General features: G+C 43.3%; 1 protein-coding gene across 5 annotated transcripts in view; it reads right to left on the bottom strand.

The window, feature by feature from the left end:
* LOC119651224 (DNA-binding protein RFX2) overlaps positions 1–13404 on the bottom strand; it is a 110873-nt gene extending 97469 nt beyond the window's left edge. For 4 of the 5 annotated variants that reach the window (XM_038054694.1, XM_038054691.1, XM_038054690.1 and 1 more), the window contains exon 1: positions 12928–13403. The gene's annotated coding sequence lies outside the window, so the exon portion shown is untranslated. Of the gene's footprint in view, positions 1–12927 lie in introns of all 5 variants that reach the window. The other variant, XM_038054693.1, reaches the window with a different exon arrangement.
* Between the last annotated feature and the right edge of the window lie 2087 nt (positions 13405–15491).

The raw sequence follows: 15491 nt of genomic DNA on the forward strand, positions 1-15491 counted from the left end.
ACGAAATTCACAAAAAATGGTAAAGTGTTACCCCCTATAACTTTGTTAATAATAGTTGGATTTTCTTCAAACTTGACCAAATTGTGCACTATGTTCTTCATTACACGCATGCCATTTTGTACTTCTGGGATGAACATAAGGAGGGTTCCGGGCAGATTTCTAAAATGTGGAAATACAGTATTATTAACTTCATTTGTGCAGATATTGGAACCGGATATATTGGGTTGGGGAAAAAGAAATGTAGTATTTCTGATTGAAATTTGACGCTTTATTTAACATACTTAGAATTATCCCATTTAAGTCAAATACGTGTCGTTTTGTTCGCAAACTTGTTGTCATTTAGAAGGCAACTTCATTATCCCCCCTTATAAACCCCCCCCCCTCCTTATTTGCAAAAAACAGCCAGTTTTCGCAATCCTCTTTTGAGGCCAACTTAGTAGCACCAAGAGCGTTTTGCATGGACCGAAAAAGATGGTAATCACTTGGTGCCAGGTCCGGACTATACGGTGGGTGCGATAGGACATCCCATCTGAACTCCCGTAGCTTCTGGTCGGTCATCAAAGAAGTGTGAAGCCGAGTGTTGTTATGGTGGAACACAACACCATTCCTATTGACCAATTCTGGCCGCTTCTGGTCAATCGCCTATTTCAAGCGGTCGAGTTGCTCACAGTAGAGGACCAAATTGAGGGTCTGGCCATATTTGAGCAACTCATAGTGGATGATTCCCTTCCAATCCCACCAAACACACAGCAAAGCCTTCCGGGCCATCAATCTGGACTTGGCGTACGTGATCCACTTTTCACGCTTCAAAAATGGGTCGAATTCTTCAGCAGTGCATCGCAGGCGCTGATATTCCGTCCAACATATTTTTTTGCGTCAACTCGTGTGGCACCCAAACATCCAGCTTTTTTTTGGAATCCAATCTTCTGCAAATTGTTTCAAACGGTTTTACAGTCTATACGCAGTTCCTGACCAATCGAGCGAATGCTCACATGCTGGTCTACTTGGATGATTTCGACTATTTTATCGGTTTCTACAACGATTGGCCTACCAGGGGGGGGGGGGGGGGGGGTGTGTGTATCTTCGACATCCACTACATCAGAACGAAATCGATCGAACCAACGCTGTGCTGTGCGAATCGTTACAGTATCGGGCCCATAAACTTCACAAATTTTGTTGGCCGCCTTCGTTGCATTTTTACCTATCAGGTAATGAAAACGTAAAATATGACGAATTTCTAGCTTGGTGGACTCCATCTTTGACGCGCTATAACTTGAGACTGAAACGTACGATCACAACACTGTCAAAGAGACACTTGTAGCACATATTGTCGCCATTTATTAAGAAAATACGACATTTCTTCTTCCGCAACCCAATATTTTGAGGTCTAGATTTCGTAGAGATGCACCACTGTGATTTTTTTCAGATTTTTTCGGTTGGATAGGTTCTGAGAATGAGGCCTGTTACACTTTTTGGGGGTCATATTGTGAGCCCTCACTCCCCTATATTTCACCCAATATCAAATATTGAACCAGCTTCCAAAAGTACTAATTGAGACCTTTCATTTGATACCCCACATGGCTACATTCTGTGAAAACAAAAATTTGGTCGTTACATTCACATGTATGGGGAGTTCCCCTTAAACTTAAGACAAAATGATGCCATTTACTGCATGTAAAGGGAACACCAGATTATATACTCTCACCAATTTTCATGACAATCGGTCCAGCGGTTTCCGAATAAACTGGGTGTGACAGACAGACAGACGGACACCGACTCGATTCTAATAAGGTTTTGTTTCACACAAAACCTTAAAAAGGCACGCCACATGTTGAACGCTGTGATAATCTTAAAGGAAAAATGTAAACGGCATTTTAACGTGGGGACTGAACCACAGTCCGCAAACTAGGATTATTAAAAAATTTTGAAAGCTAAATTTTCGCTGCCTTGTTTAATTTTTTTTGTTAATTTTGGTGTTTTTTTCTTTAATGAATAAAAAAAAAATACCGAATGAATCGCAATTATCCTAGTTCTGAAAAAGTCGTGAAAATTTCAAAGAATCTCGTTGGATAGATTTTGGGTTATGGTGGCAGCAGATTTTCAACTTGCAGTTTCGAGAAAAACGCATTTGAAAAGTAGAATGCGATCTTTAACCATAAAATCTTAACTGGCCATTAATCTGCTATACCTAGTCCATAAACCTTAGGTTTCTTGAAAAAACACATGTAGAGCCTTGGCTTTCTTATGATTTTAGCGAAGGCACTTGAACGTCATTCGGACGCGCTTTATTACGGCGATAGACGTAAACCTGGCATGTGACATTTTACCTGGAATTTCCGAACGACTCCAAATATCAACAAATCACTTTGCCTATATATTCTACACTATATCTAGATATATTTGATACCAGAAAAAAATTAGATTCCTAGGATCCGACACACGGGATGACCCCCTTAAGCTATTATTATTCGTTATCATCCACGCCGCAACAACCGGTATCCGCCTTACAGTGAGCGCAATTTCTATATACGCAGTCACATTATTTCTCATTTTCTTAGAAAATGCATAGAATGCGAAGATTGTGTGAAACAATTGAAGGGAATATAAGTTCCTTGGTTTCCTGAGAATTCGCTATGACAGGGACATTTAGATCAGCTGAAAAATGTTGTATGATGTTTTGTTTCTGGTCGAAAGCAATCATTTGCAAGTGCACAATTTCGTTAAACGCAGGTAGCTAAAACATATATAAAATTCCTTTTGAAAAGTTTTTTTGTCATTTGTAAAACAGTGCTCAACTTTAGCTTTTTTAGCTTAGATTATAGCGACGCCTCGTGGAAAAGTCTTAACCGAAGAAGAAAAAGGCTAACTTGCCAGAATGGAAGATTCGGGCTGAATAATGAGAAGGATGTTGAGGGAAATTGTTAGATTCGGCGGAGTTTCGAGGAATTTCTTTAGATTAAAGGGAAAATACGGTCCAAAAAACATCCGCGTGGAAATAAAAAAATCGAGTAAAGAGAAATCGCCCTGATGAAGGAGGAAGCTACTAGAAATAAACTTTGGTTGGTTCCAGATCGATGTCGAAAATAACTTCTTCCTATTAAAAAGAGACGAGTGAAACAGATTTTCCATACTGATAACAGCATTAAATATAAAAAAGCTTGCTAAACACCTCATTTAACACCGACACATAATAAGGCTTGTCTCAAATTTGCTAGATCGTGGATAAAATGGGAAGAAGAATGGAATGCAGTAATTTTTTCGGATGAGAAGAAATTCAACTTTTACGGCCCAGCTGAATTTAGCGCATTTTGGTACGATCTATAAATAAGTCTTCCCGACCGGACGCTGGGCGCTTCAGGTATGAAAGGTTTTGCTTGTTTCTTGTGTGAGTATATTTGAGTGTAGAACTATCCCATTTGTACGTAGCCCGTTAAGAATATGCATTTAGTATATCAGATTTAGTACTTCGGGTTGTAAATTTACACGGTAAGGCAACTTTGAGCTACTGTAACTTTGTTACTAATAGTATGATTTTGATCAAACTTGGAGATAATATGCTTCATATTATATTCTATACTATAATACTTTCATAACTCTGACATAAATTTAAGAGGGACTTTACTCAATTTTCCCAAAAATACGGTAATATACTATTATTAACTTAATTTGAGCAGATATCGATATGGAGAGTATTTTGAGGCCTGGATACCGTATAGAGGCAGCTTCATGATTTTTTTCAGATTTTCCGGTTGGGTAGTTTCTGAGAATGGCTCCGTTAAATAAATCATCACTTTCCACCCCTCCCACTCCCCCGCCTTTTTAACAAATCTCAAAACTAAGACCGGCTTCGAAAAGTACTAATTGAGACCTTTCACTTGATATCCCACATGACTATATTTGGTGAAAAAAATTTTTACACTCCCTTTTACATGTATGGGGACCCCCCCCCCCCCCTAAATCTCAACGTAGGAGGATATCACTCACTGCATGTCTGGGTGTCCACAGTTCCCACCTTCTCACCAAATTTCGTGTCAACCGGTATAGCTGTTTCTGAGAAAAGTGCCTGTGACAGACAGACAGACAGACAGACCTGTGAGGAGTGGGCAGATCTCCCATCAGGCGCGACCCCAGCTGGCGGATTGGGGCATACCTGTTGATGTGTAAATATGTGTTCATGCATTTTTCTTTTCTGGCTGTGCATGGGCTAGTGTTTGCTCATCTCTGGTGCGCGGACCAAAAGTACGACCTTACCGAGAACACCAATAACAAGAGCAAACAAAGATGAACTAAAAGCAGCTTTTTGGACAACAAAAACCGTGACAACACCCACCGCACATGTTCAAGATGTTCGACAGCAGGAGGTACTCCAGGAACAAGGAAGAGATCCTTTCAAAAGAAGCTCATCAACTTTGAGATCTCCACCAATGCCAAAGACGATGAAGGAAAAAGGACAGGTCAAAAGTGAAGGACCATGTAAAAGGAGTAACCCTGCCGGGACCTATAGGGAGCAGAGTCCCGATCTGGAGGAATTACCCTTCACCCAGCTTGGGGCAAAAATAGTTTAGCTGTCCGAGTTTATCAAGGACAAGCACAACGTGCACCAAGCCATAAGGAATATGGTGAAGGCTATTAGAGTCCTCTACAATAGGTGCCTGTGCCACGTAAAATATGCATATATTATGTGAAAATAGCCATTTTCAAGTGATATTGACATTCAAAGTCTTGAATTTGCAGAGGAGCTACAGTTTTGACCTAGTATAACTTTCTTAGTAATAGCGTGATTTTCACCAAATTTGGCAGGATCATGCTCCATACCGTAGCCTACACTGCTGCAAAATTTTGTGATTCTAGGGTGAACTTATGGGGGGTTTTCCTGTCAATTTCTAAAAATTAAAGTAATGTACTATTATTAACTTTATTTGAGCAGGTATCGGTATGGGGTGTATTTCGGAGCCTAGGCACTATAGAGTGGCAGCCCCCTGATTTTTTTCAGATTTTTCGGTTTGGTAGTTCCTGAGAATGGGTTCGTTAAAAAAATGACCACTTTCAACCCCCCGCACTCTCCACCTTTTCAACGAAAGTCAAAACTAAGAACGGCTTGGAAAAGTACTAACCGAGACCTTTAATTTGGTTATATTATATTTTATTATATTATATATATGGTTATATTTGATGAAAAGAAAATTTACGCCCCCCTTTTGCATGTATGGGGACCCCCCCTTCAATTCGTCGTAAAAGGATGTAGCTCACTATATGCATGAGCGTTCACAGTTCCCACCTTTCTACCAAATTTGGTGTCAATCGCTATAACCGTCTCCGAGAAAAATGCGTGTGACGGACAGACAGACAGGCAGTAAACCGATTTTAATAAAGTTTTGTGTTTGCACAAAAAAGGCGGACAGGACATCCTGAAAACCAACACCAACAGCTCAGAAGGAGGAAAGCATACAGCGAATCTAGGAAACTCGACCAGCGTTGCGAAGCCCAAGACGAACGAAAACGATGGATGGACTAAAGTTACCAACAATAAAGCGAAACGAAAAGTAAAAGTCCGAACTCGCCCAGATGCAATTGTTATCTCCAGTAAGGGCAATCTGTCCTACGCGGAGATACTCAAAAACGTCAAAGCTGATCCCGACCTAAAAGATCTGAGCGGAAATGTAAACCGAATCCGAAGAACCCAGAAAGGGGATCTCATGTTCGAGCTGAAAAGATCCAGCGGTGGCAAAACTGATGACTTTCGCACTCAAGTGAATAACTCACTTGGGGAGAATGCCGCTGTGCGTGCCCTAAAACATGAGATCTATATACAATGTAAGGATCTCGACGAAGTGACATCGAAAGGAGAAATTTGTACTGCTCTGAAGGAGCAATTCAAATTGAAAGAACTTACCGAGGAGTCTGTTGTGGGCTTACGAAAAGCCTATGGTGGTACTCAAACGACCACAATACGGTACCAGCGGAAGCAGCGCAGATGTTGTTGGCTCCCGGAAGGGTTCGGTTTGGATGGGTTTTCTGCCGTTTAAGAGAACAAATTTCACTGAAGAGGTGCTTTAAATGCCTCATGTTTGGGCACTTTGCGAAGGCAAGCACCAGCAACATTGATCGATCCGATCGATGCAGAAGGTGTGGGGAGAAAGGCCATATTACCAGAGAGTGCAATAGGGACCCCAAATGCCTACTGTGCGAAGTAAAACAAGGACAGGATCACCGGCATATTGCCGGAAGTGGTAAATGTCCGGAATTTAGGAAGGCGCTCACTGCAATGAGAAAATGAGGTTTATTCAAATTAACCTGAATCATTGCAGGGTCGCTCAGGATTTACTTGAGCAGACCACGTTCGAATCTGAGATGGAAATTGCCATCATAAGTGAACCATATAGAAACCGTCACGGTGGCATATGGGTCACAGATTCGACTGGTGGAGCGGCGATGTAGGCTTGCGGTCGACAGGCCATACAATGTACTGCAAGTCAGGCAGCCAGCGGCTTTGTGTGGGCGTATACAGCTGCTACGCCCCACCAAGTTTGACACTGTCTGAATTCGAGCAAATGCTTGATAATCTTGTTCTCGACGCAAGGAGACGAAGTCCAAAGGTGATTGCTGGTGATTTCAATGCTTGGGCACTAGAGTGGGGCAGCAGAGAATCAAATGCTAGGGCGCGCAGTTGAATAGAAGCTTTCGCGCAGATGGACATAGTTTTGGCTAACGATGGTGCTGTAAACACCTTCCAGAAAGGGGGGTCAGGCTCAGTTGTAGACCTGACCTTTGTCAGCCCTTCGCTGGCGCGTGGTATGTCCTGGTGCGTCAGTGAACGCTGCACCCACAGCGATCACCAGGCAATCTTTTTGAGACATGTGTCGAGCCCCAGGCCAAAGAGCTATCATGCCCGAAACCGAAAAAGATTTCAGGCTGGTTTGCAAAATCTTTGGATGAGCAGACCTTCATAGAGGTGTGGTTAGATCAACCTGATAATGCAGGCGCCTCTACGATTTCCGTAGAGCCGTCCATCTGGCTCAATGCATCGCCAAAGCATGTGACGCGTCCATGCCTAGGAGGTGCTCATTCCCCAGTAGAAGACCAAATTACTGGTGGAATGATGAACTGACCGGTCTTCGATCAGCCTCCCACCGAGCCAGAAGAGCGGCTCAGAGGGCGGTAGATAGAGTCGATTAGGGGCAGAAAAAGTGCGCCTATAAGGCAGCCCGCAAAATCCTCAAGCTCGCCATCCAGCGTAGCAAGAGGAAATGCTTTAAGGAGCTCTGCTCAGAAGCGGACGTAAACCCGTGGGTTAGAGCGGGTAATCTATAATAGATTACTCCCGGTTGTTGAGAGCCAAGGCGGCCTTTCAGATCGGCAGTATGGGTTCCGAAAAGCCAGATCAATCATTGATGCCATCAAATTGGTTACTGCCTTGGCCGAAGATGCAATTTACGGAAAAGGTAGTACCAGCAAATATTGCGTGGTAGTAACCCTGGATGTGAAAAATGCATTCAAATGCTGACGACATAGCACTGGTTGTTGTCGCAAAGCATCTCGAATATGCTGAGTTATACTCAAGCGAGGTAATCAGTGCTGTCAAATGCTGGTTGGAGAGCTCTGGTCTGATGCTTGCGGAGGAAAAAACAGAAGCGGTGCTCATCACGAAGCAACGGAAGAGAAAATACAGGCGGTATTAGAATCGGAAATCATATCATCACTTCCAAACCGACCATCAAATACTTGGGGGTGGTGATAGACAGGAAGCTCAGCTATAAGCAGCACGTACAGTATGTTTGTGATAAATCATCCACTGCTAGTATGGTCCTGGCGAGGATGATGCCGAACGTGGGAGGGCCACGGCATACCTCTAGGTTGCTTATAGCCAGGGTGGTGACCTCAATCATACTCTATGCGACCCCAGTTTGGAGCGAGGCGGATGTCAGTTAACACTAGCAAACTGAATGCAGTCTACAGGTGGACAGCTCTGATGGTATGCTCTGCCTTCAGGACTGTCTCAGATGATGCAGCATTCGTCATCTCTGGAATGATGCCGATTGACATACATCTTGGCAGATGAGATGGCGAATATATACCATGCGAAGTCAATCTCTCCCTTATTGCAGACGAAGAACGCTGAGAGGGAGAGATCCATAAATAGATGGCAAGAGCGGTGGGAATGCTCGGGAAAGGGTCGGTGGACTCACAGGCTCATTCCTGCCATCAAGGAGTGGTTGGAGAGACGACATGGTGAGATTAATTATAATTTGACCCAGTTTCTCACGGGGCATGGGGGATATCTCTAATACCTTCACAGGTTTAAATTGGAGACCTCACTCGACTGTCCAAATTGTGAGGGAATCCCAGAGGACCCAGAGCATGTATTCTTCCACTGTCCGAGATTTGTGGAAGAAAAGAGGAATCTAGAGGGGACTCTAGGAGAGGTGCTGGTACCAGAAAATCTGGTGCCGAAAATGCTAGCACATCAAGAGAATTGGGATGCGGTCAACTCCATGATCGCATCTATTCAAGATAAATTGCGAAAGGCAGAGGAAAGGAGAAAAGCGCGGTCACGTACGCCGCGTATAGGAGAAATTGGATTAAGCTAGAGTGAGCTGTGATGTAATACCTTATGGTGGTTCCGCGGGGCAAGGAGGGAGTTGGGGGTAGTTTTAGTGGGTAAAAATCTCAAACGCTGGTGTGTCCAGACCAGTGTCTTTTGAAGATTTTCACCTCCTCAAAAAAAAAAAGACAGACAGACAGACATTGAACCGATTTCAATAAGGTTTTGTTTTACAAACAAAACCTTAAAAATGAAGCTCCTCGAATGAGTCGCAGTTTTGGAGGCGGTAGTGGTATGTTTTGGGGGGCATTTTCTTTTCCCGGTAATCTTCGACAGGGAATCGTACGAACCAAAATTAACTCAGTAATTTGAACTGAGCTTCTAGAAGCCATTTTGATGCCGCATTTAGATGATATGAATGATAACATTGGCTGGAATTTTCAACATGACAACGCCGCAGTACACGCTTCTGCATATCTGCATATCATATATAATCATTTTGAAATGACAAACAAATAAAAATGTTGCAGTGGTCACATCGAAGCCCTGATGCTAATCCCATAGAGAATATATGGGGGATACTTGCAAGGAAAGTCTATGCGAATGAACGTCAATTTGGCTCTGTACTTGGGTTAAAGAAAATAATTTTAGAATGCTGGTACCAAATCGTAGAAAATACTTTAAAAATTTAATAGCCTCAACGCCATATCGAATTTTTGAAGGCATAAGGTCCAATGGGGGCAAAACAAAATATTAGTAATTAGTCAATATGCGTTTATTTGTTGCAATAGTCTTAAAAGTGCAAGTGCGTATATAGAAATTGCGGAATAAAAATGTAATTTTCGTTAATTTAAAAAAAAATGAAGATGTATTTTGTTAATTTTTTCCGCTATTCTAAACTTAAATAAAGATACATTTACTATCATATAAACTTTATATTTCTCAAGGCTTCTATATAGTCACAACGAGGGGTGCGTATATAGAAATCGCGCGCACTGTAGGTTTAGTAAGGAACTCTAGACTTAGTAAGGAACTTTAGACATTGTGACTTTCAGGCTCTGGCCAACGCTATCGCTAACGCTTACCTTCACTAATGTACCGTCCAAGATCTCGCACCGCTCGATCGATCTGGATGAAGATAGATTGTACATCTCGGGTTTTTCTTCCCATAATGTTAATATGGTCAGCATAGGCCAGTTGAGGGGACTTGAAGAGAACGGTGCCTTTCGCATTTAAGATCAGCATCGGGGATTACTTTTCTCAGGGCCAGCACCCCTTGTTTTCGACCGTGATTGATGATGAATGGCATCGAGGGTGTCCCTGATGCTTTTATTTGGCCTCGCACATTGGTCAGGGTTAGCCTAGTCAGTTTATCAATTTGGTCGGAATACCGAATTCTCACATGGCCGTAAACAGTTTTACCCTGGCTATGCTATCATGTGTCCAGATAGCTGAGTGGTTAGAGCACAAGGCTGTCATACGGATGGTCGCGGTTCAAATTGGTGGCAGTGGGGTTTGTATCGTGATTTGACGTCAGATACCAGTCGACTCAGCTGTGAATGAGTACCTGAGTCAAATCAGGGTAATTATCTCGGGCGAGCGCAATGCTGACCACATTGTCTCCTACAGTGTATTGTAGTGTACCGTTACGGTCTTGAATGAAGTGCTCTAACACACTTCAAGGCCCTGATCCAATATGGATTGTTGCGCCAAAAATTATTATTATTATGCTATCATAGGTGGCCTTCAAGTCGATGAAACGATGGTGTAACTGATGACCATATTGGAACAGTTTTTTTGTCAGTTTCCGCACATAGAAAATCTGACCTGTTGCTGTTTGACCCTTTTGGAATGGAACGTTTATGTTTTGGGTGTATGGGGCTATCGGGGCTAGAAAGATATCGGAGAATATCTTATAGGTGGAACTCAGCAATGTGATACCTGCACTGCGTGATATCCCCCATAATATGTATGGAATAGATAATGCCTCGTTACCAGTCATCATACATTGATTCGCTGCCCTACCCCTTAAGCATGTTGATAGGCGGCTTGGTGTATTTCGTCACGTCCATATTTAGCCAATTCGGTTGTAATTTCACCGGATCCTGGCGACTTACGATTTTTGAGCTGATGAATCCCACGAATTGTTAATTCCGTGCTTGCTGGGTGCAGTATTTGTCCGACGTTTTCAAATTTCCCTTTTGTTTCGGCAGATAAGCATCGTGCTGCCGTTGCTCCCTGTACTTCTCGAGTTCACAAACTTGCTGGTTCTTCCAGGCTTCCTTTTTGTGTATGTGAAGTCGCTTCTCTGCTCGTTGGAGTCCGTGATAGCTCTTTGTGCGTTTCCGCGTTCTTTGTTAGTTGACATTCTTCGTCGAACCAACCGTTCCGACTTTTTTTGGGCTGGAGCCAAGCACGTTTGTGGTCGCATCAATGATAATGTTCTTCAGGTGGTTGTGAAACTGATTTGTTGATGTTTTATTCCAGGACTTCAGTTAGCTGCGGTTATTGCGGAATACATTTCCCCCTTATATGTGTTACGGAGGGCTTCAGTTTTCATTCTTACCTGATTGTTAGAGGGGATCTTAGGCGATGTTGTAACTGGAGCCCGGAGCAACATGCCAACGAGATAGTAATCCGAGTCTATATTGACCCGCATATATGTTCTGACATCTCAAGGCTGAAAGGTGGCAGTCAACTTGGCTGAAAGTTATCCCGTCTCTGCACAAACCAGGTACTTCCAGCAACCATTTTATGCGACACTGCTGTTGAATAATCCGCAGTCCGTTTTTCATTATGCAAGCCGTGGGAGTCGACGTGCGAGTATTTTCTGAGTATGGACTCCGTCTAAGTATGATTTTGACATAATGCCTGGGACAGGCTGTTTTATCCATTGCATTTCGAATGAGTGGGTTTCAGTTTATTGGTCATTCAATTTACATTACATTCCACGACTAACTGGGATTCGGATGAGCGAGATCGAAAATCTGACGTTCAAAAGACTCAGCGATTGCACCGCCACAACTATGCTGCAGGAGGACCAGAGATGAAACACCTAAATCCCCTTCCAAGAATTAATTCAAGAAGGTATGCAAGAGCAAAAATTGTTCCGCTCGAAACGTCTCACCATAGGGTTAAAGCTCTTACTGTACAAGACAATGAACTTGCCAGTCCTCATGTATTCCTCGGAGACTTGGGTTCTTAGCAAGAAGAATTGCGAACTCTTGGCCGCGTTCGAGAGAAGAATCCTCCGAAGAATTGTTGGCCCCCTACATGAGGATGGACGACAGCCTACATAACGACGAAATCTATGAGTTATACCATGACCGTCCGGTTGTGGATAAAATCCAGTTCAATAGGTTACGGTGGGGGTCACTTAATCCGAATGGATGAGGATGATCCCACCCGGAAAGTCTATAAGGGCAATATCTATGGAAGAAAAAGAAGACGAGGCAGACCCTTCCTAAGATGGAACGATAACGTAGGTCAGGTCGGCAGATAGCTTTTAGGGATATTGGTGGACCTCGGCGCAAAACCGGGATGTCTGGAGTTCCTTATTAAGGCAGGCCTAGACCGGATACCAGTCCGGTTGTTGCGCCGTTGATGATGATGATGCAAGAGTTTTAACATGGCGCGGTGGCAGAATCAATAAGCAGACGGATTCACCTAGAGCTGCGAAGAACATGGATGACAAAAACGGATCAGATTGAGGTATTTGCACCAGAAGTACATTTAGTAAGACACAGTGTTGACGTTGGGCAGCTAGGTGTTGGCCCTCTCAGACGTGGTTGGTTTAGTGGATATCCCGATTGGTATGAACCCAAGTAAACGGAGGCGAAACCTCCCAGAAGTAGGATTAGAATGTCCTGCACCCGATTCCATAGAAAGCTAAACTGATAAAAACGTGTTGTCCTACTGTTCTCAGCAATCCTATTTCTTCCACTTCGCATACTTGCCAACTTAACAAAGTGCGTAATTACACACTTTATATGGTTGCACCTTAGCGTCAGGACTTTTGTCCATTTGATGATGGATAATACTTCGATGGGGACATGGGTGAGGAAGTAGCAGTGACCGCTTCATTTCAGAATGGGAAATCATTTCCAGGTACGTGCGAATACGGAGCAGACCCCGGTGCTGACCTTCCACTTGGAGAGCATCTCCATCTTTCGTTGACACTTCCCAACATCTGATTTTGACAGTCAGACAAAGAAACAAAAGCTAAACCACGGGAAGGGCCAATTCGAAACACGGCCAAGATCCGGTGGGCACCGATCCGAATTCATTAACAAGAAACCAGCACACAATGCATCTCCGGTAAGATGCCGACAGTAAACTTTAGCTTCCACGAACCCAAACATGTGCCTTTGCAGGCAGACACTTACCAGCCATGTACGAAGGCGAAATCAACATGAAATCCGAGGAGAAAAATGTTCGTCCGTGTAAACATTCAAAAGGCTCTTTCCGGCGCCCCAGTTTGGAAAATGGATTGCACAGTGTCCGGTTTAATTAGAAATTGCACTTGTTGGTCGGCAAAATGCCGTGGAGCGCGAGGTTACCACTTTTCGCGAAAATATCTTGCACACACACTTTTGATTCAACGAATTTTAATTTGTTTTCTCGGTTGCTAGGGCCCGTGTCGCCTTGACTACGGAGAGACGAGGTTGACAGCGCCATGTTGGGGCATGCGCGCGCTCAGAGGATGCGATTCAGTTGTTTTTCGCCTCAAAATGTGTTTTTCAAAGGAAACTAATTGATTATGGAGAATATCAACGTTTTCATTAGTAAATTTTCAAGAATTTTACTGGAGTGGAATCAGACACATTTGTTTGAATTTGACAGATTGACCACCATAGATATTCCGACAGATGGCGCGGGAATTCTCTCGTCTCGGATGAGTCGTTGCTTTTATTCGATTGACGATTTTGGGATGATTTGTTTCCCGACTAGATTTGGGGGTGTATCCTGGCTATATGTGAGTGCAAATGTCCCAATTTTACACTGTTAATTCACCTCTTTGTCAGATTTAGTGAAAAAATCCTTGGGAATATTCTGACGACTAACAATTTCGGGATTTCCCTTATTAATACAGTGGAGTCTCAATAATACATACATCGATTATTCGTAGTTCCGGCTAATTCGGAGAAATTTGGCGGTCCCCAGAGTTACTTTTCGTTATTTTGCACTACCGATATCCTATCAGTCCCTTGATCATACGAATTATCGGGTAACTACTGTAGTATTTGCAGGTAGTCATCATTAGGCCAGCGCTTCGCTTCCATTGCTTCCGCTGGTGCGGTTTTGGAAGTAATACCTGGAGATTCAATTGGTTTTGTTAATCTTGCCTTCCCGCTCTGTTCTTTCAGATTCTTCTTTAGTTTTTTTGTGCAATCTTCTAGGAAACACCAGCCCGGTAATTGAATTGTTTTATTTTCTGATTTCAGATTTTGGACAACCATAGTTAACCTGAGTATTATTCCATCACGATATTACAGAAGAAATGGACTCACCAAAAAGAACTGTGGCGGAGCGAACGACCTGCGTGTCACACGCGCGCAAGTGCGAATCGAGTTGGCCACGATATCGAAAAACAATTTCTGACCGCGAAAATTGTTTTCCCATGTCGGAGTTGGAACGTACAGGAAGGAGAAGGAGAGACGTCACTCCTCTCAATGCAATTAAAATAATTTCAATTAATAAAATAATCAATTCTAATTAAAAAAGGAGAGTGTTTAGTTAAATAAAAATAAAATTAAACAAAGTAATTTTAAATACAGAATTTTGTTCCTAATTATTCTTTCGCAAGTGTGTCCGGATGACTCTAGTGGTTAGAGCGCTGGGTTGTCGTAGCGGGAGGTCGCGGTTCAAATCTCACTGGTGGCAGAGGGATTTGTTACCGTGAGTGGATACAAGTCGACTCAGCTTTAAATTAGTACCTGAGTCTAATCTTCTTTTTCTTCAGTCTTTGTCCCGTTCACAAGCGGGGTCGGGTCGTCGTGATCGGCTTCGCCATTTGGCTCCATCGAATGCCTGATCTGGTTGCAATCTCGAGGCTTTCAAATCCCCATCTAGCGTATCAAGCCACCGTTGTTTATGTCTGCCTTTTGGTCGTTTACCATCGACTTCGATGTTCAGACCAATCTCGGCAAGTGAATTCTCGTTGTGTGACCATACCATCCAAGACGCCTCTCTCGCAACTTTTCCACGATCGGTGCAACCCCATAACGTTCGCGAATATCCTCATTTCGGATGTGATCTAAACGTGTGACGCCACTAGTCCAACGTAGCATCTTCGTCTCCATTACCGCAAGACGCCGTTCATTGTCTTTTATGGTCGGCCAACACTCAGAACCATATAGAGCGACTGGACGGACGACATTGCGGTCAATTTTGAGACGATGATTTGAGACGTTCGTTGATACGTCGATCACAAAGAACACCAGTTGTGGAATGCCACTTCATCCAAGTTGCGTTAGTGCGTGAAGCAATTTCATAACGCAGTTCTCCATTGGCTGATAGCGTTGACCCGAGGTATTTAAATCGCTCAGTTCTGAGCAGATCACTGCCACTGACAGTGATTGTGCCTGTTTCATGGGGATCGGTCGTCAAAAATTCAGTTTTGTTTAGATTCAATCTGAGACCTTGTTGCATGAGGCGATCATTCCATTTTTGGACAAGTTGCTCGAGATCATTTTTGCTATCAGATGCTAGGAAAACATCATCTGCATAAAGCACTGTGTAGGGCGCTGGACGTTGGATATCCCGTGTGACGATGTCCATAACAAGAACAAAGAGGAGTGGTGAGAGGGCACTTCCTTGATGAACACCAACAGAGACACAAAGCGGTTTCGATACACCCGCCATACTTCGAACTTTACTTTTCAGATCGTGGTAGAGCAATTGAACGCAGCGCACGAGTTCTTCTGGAATTTGTGAACTTGTCGTAAGC

Source organism: Hermetia illucens, chromosome 3, assembly GCF_905115235.1.
Source record: "Hermetia illucens chromosome 3, iHerIll2.2.curated.20191125, whole genome shotgun sequence".
NCBI lineage: Eukaryota > Metazoa > Arthropoda > Insecta > Diptera > Stratiomyidae > Hermetia > Hermetia illucens.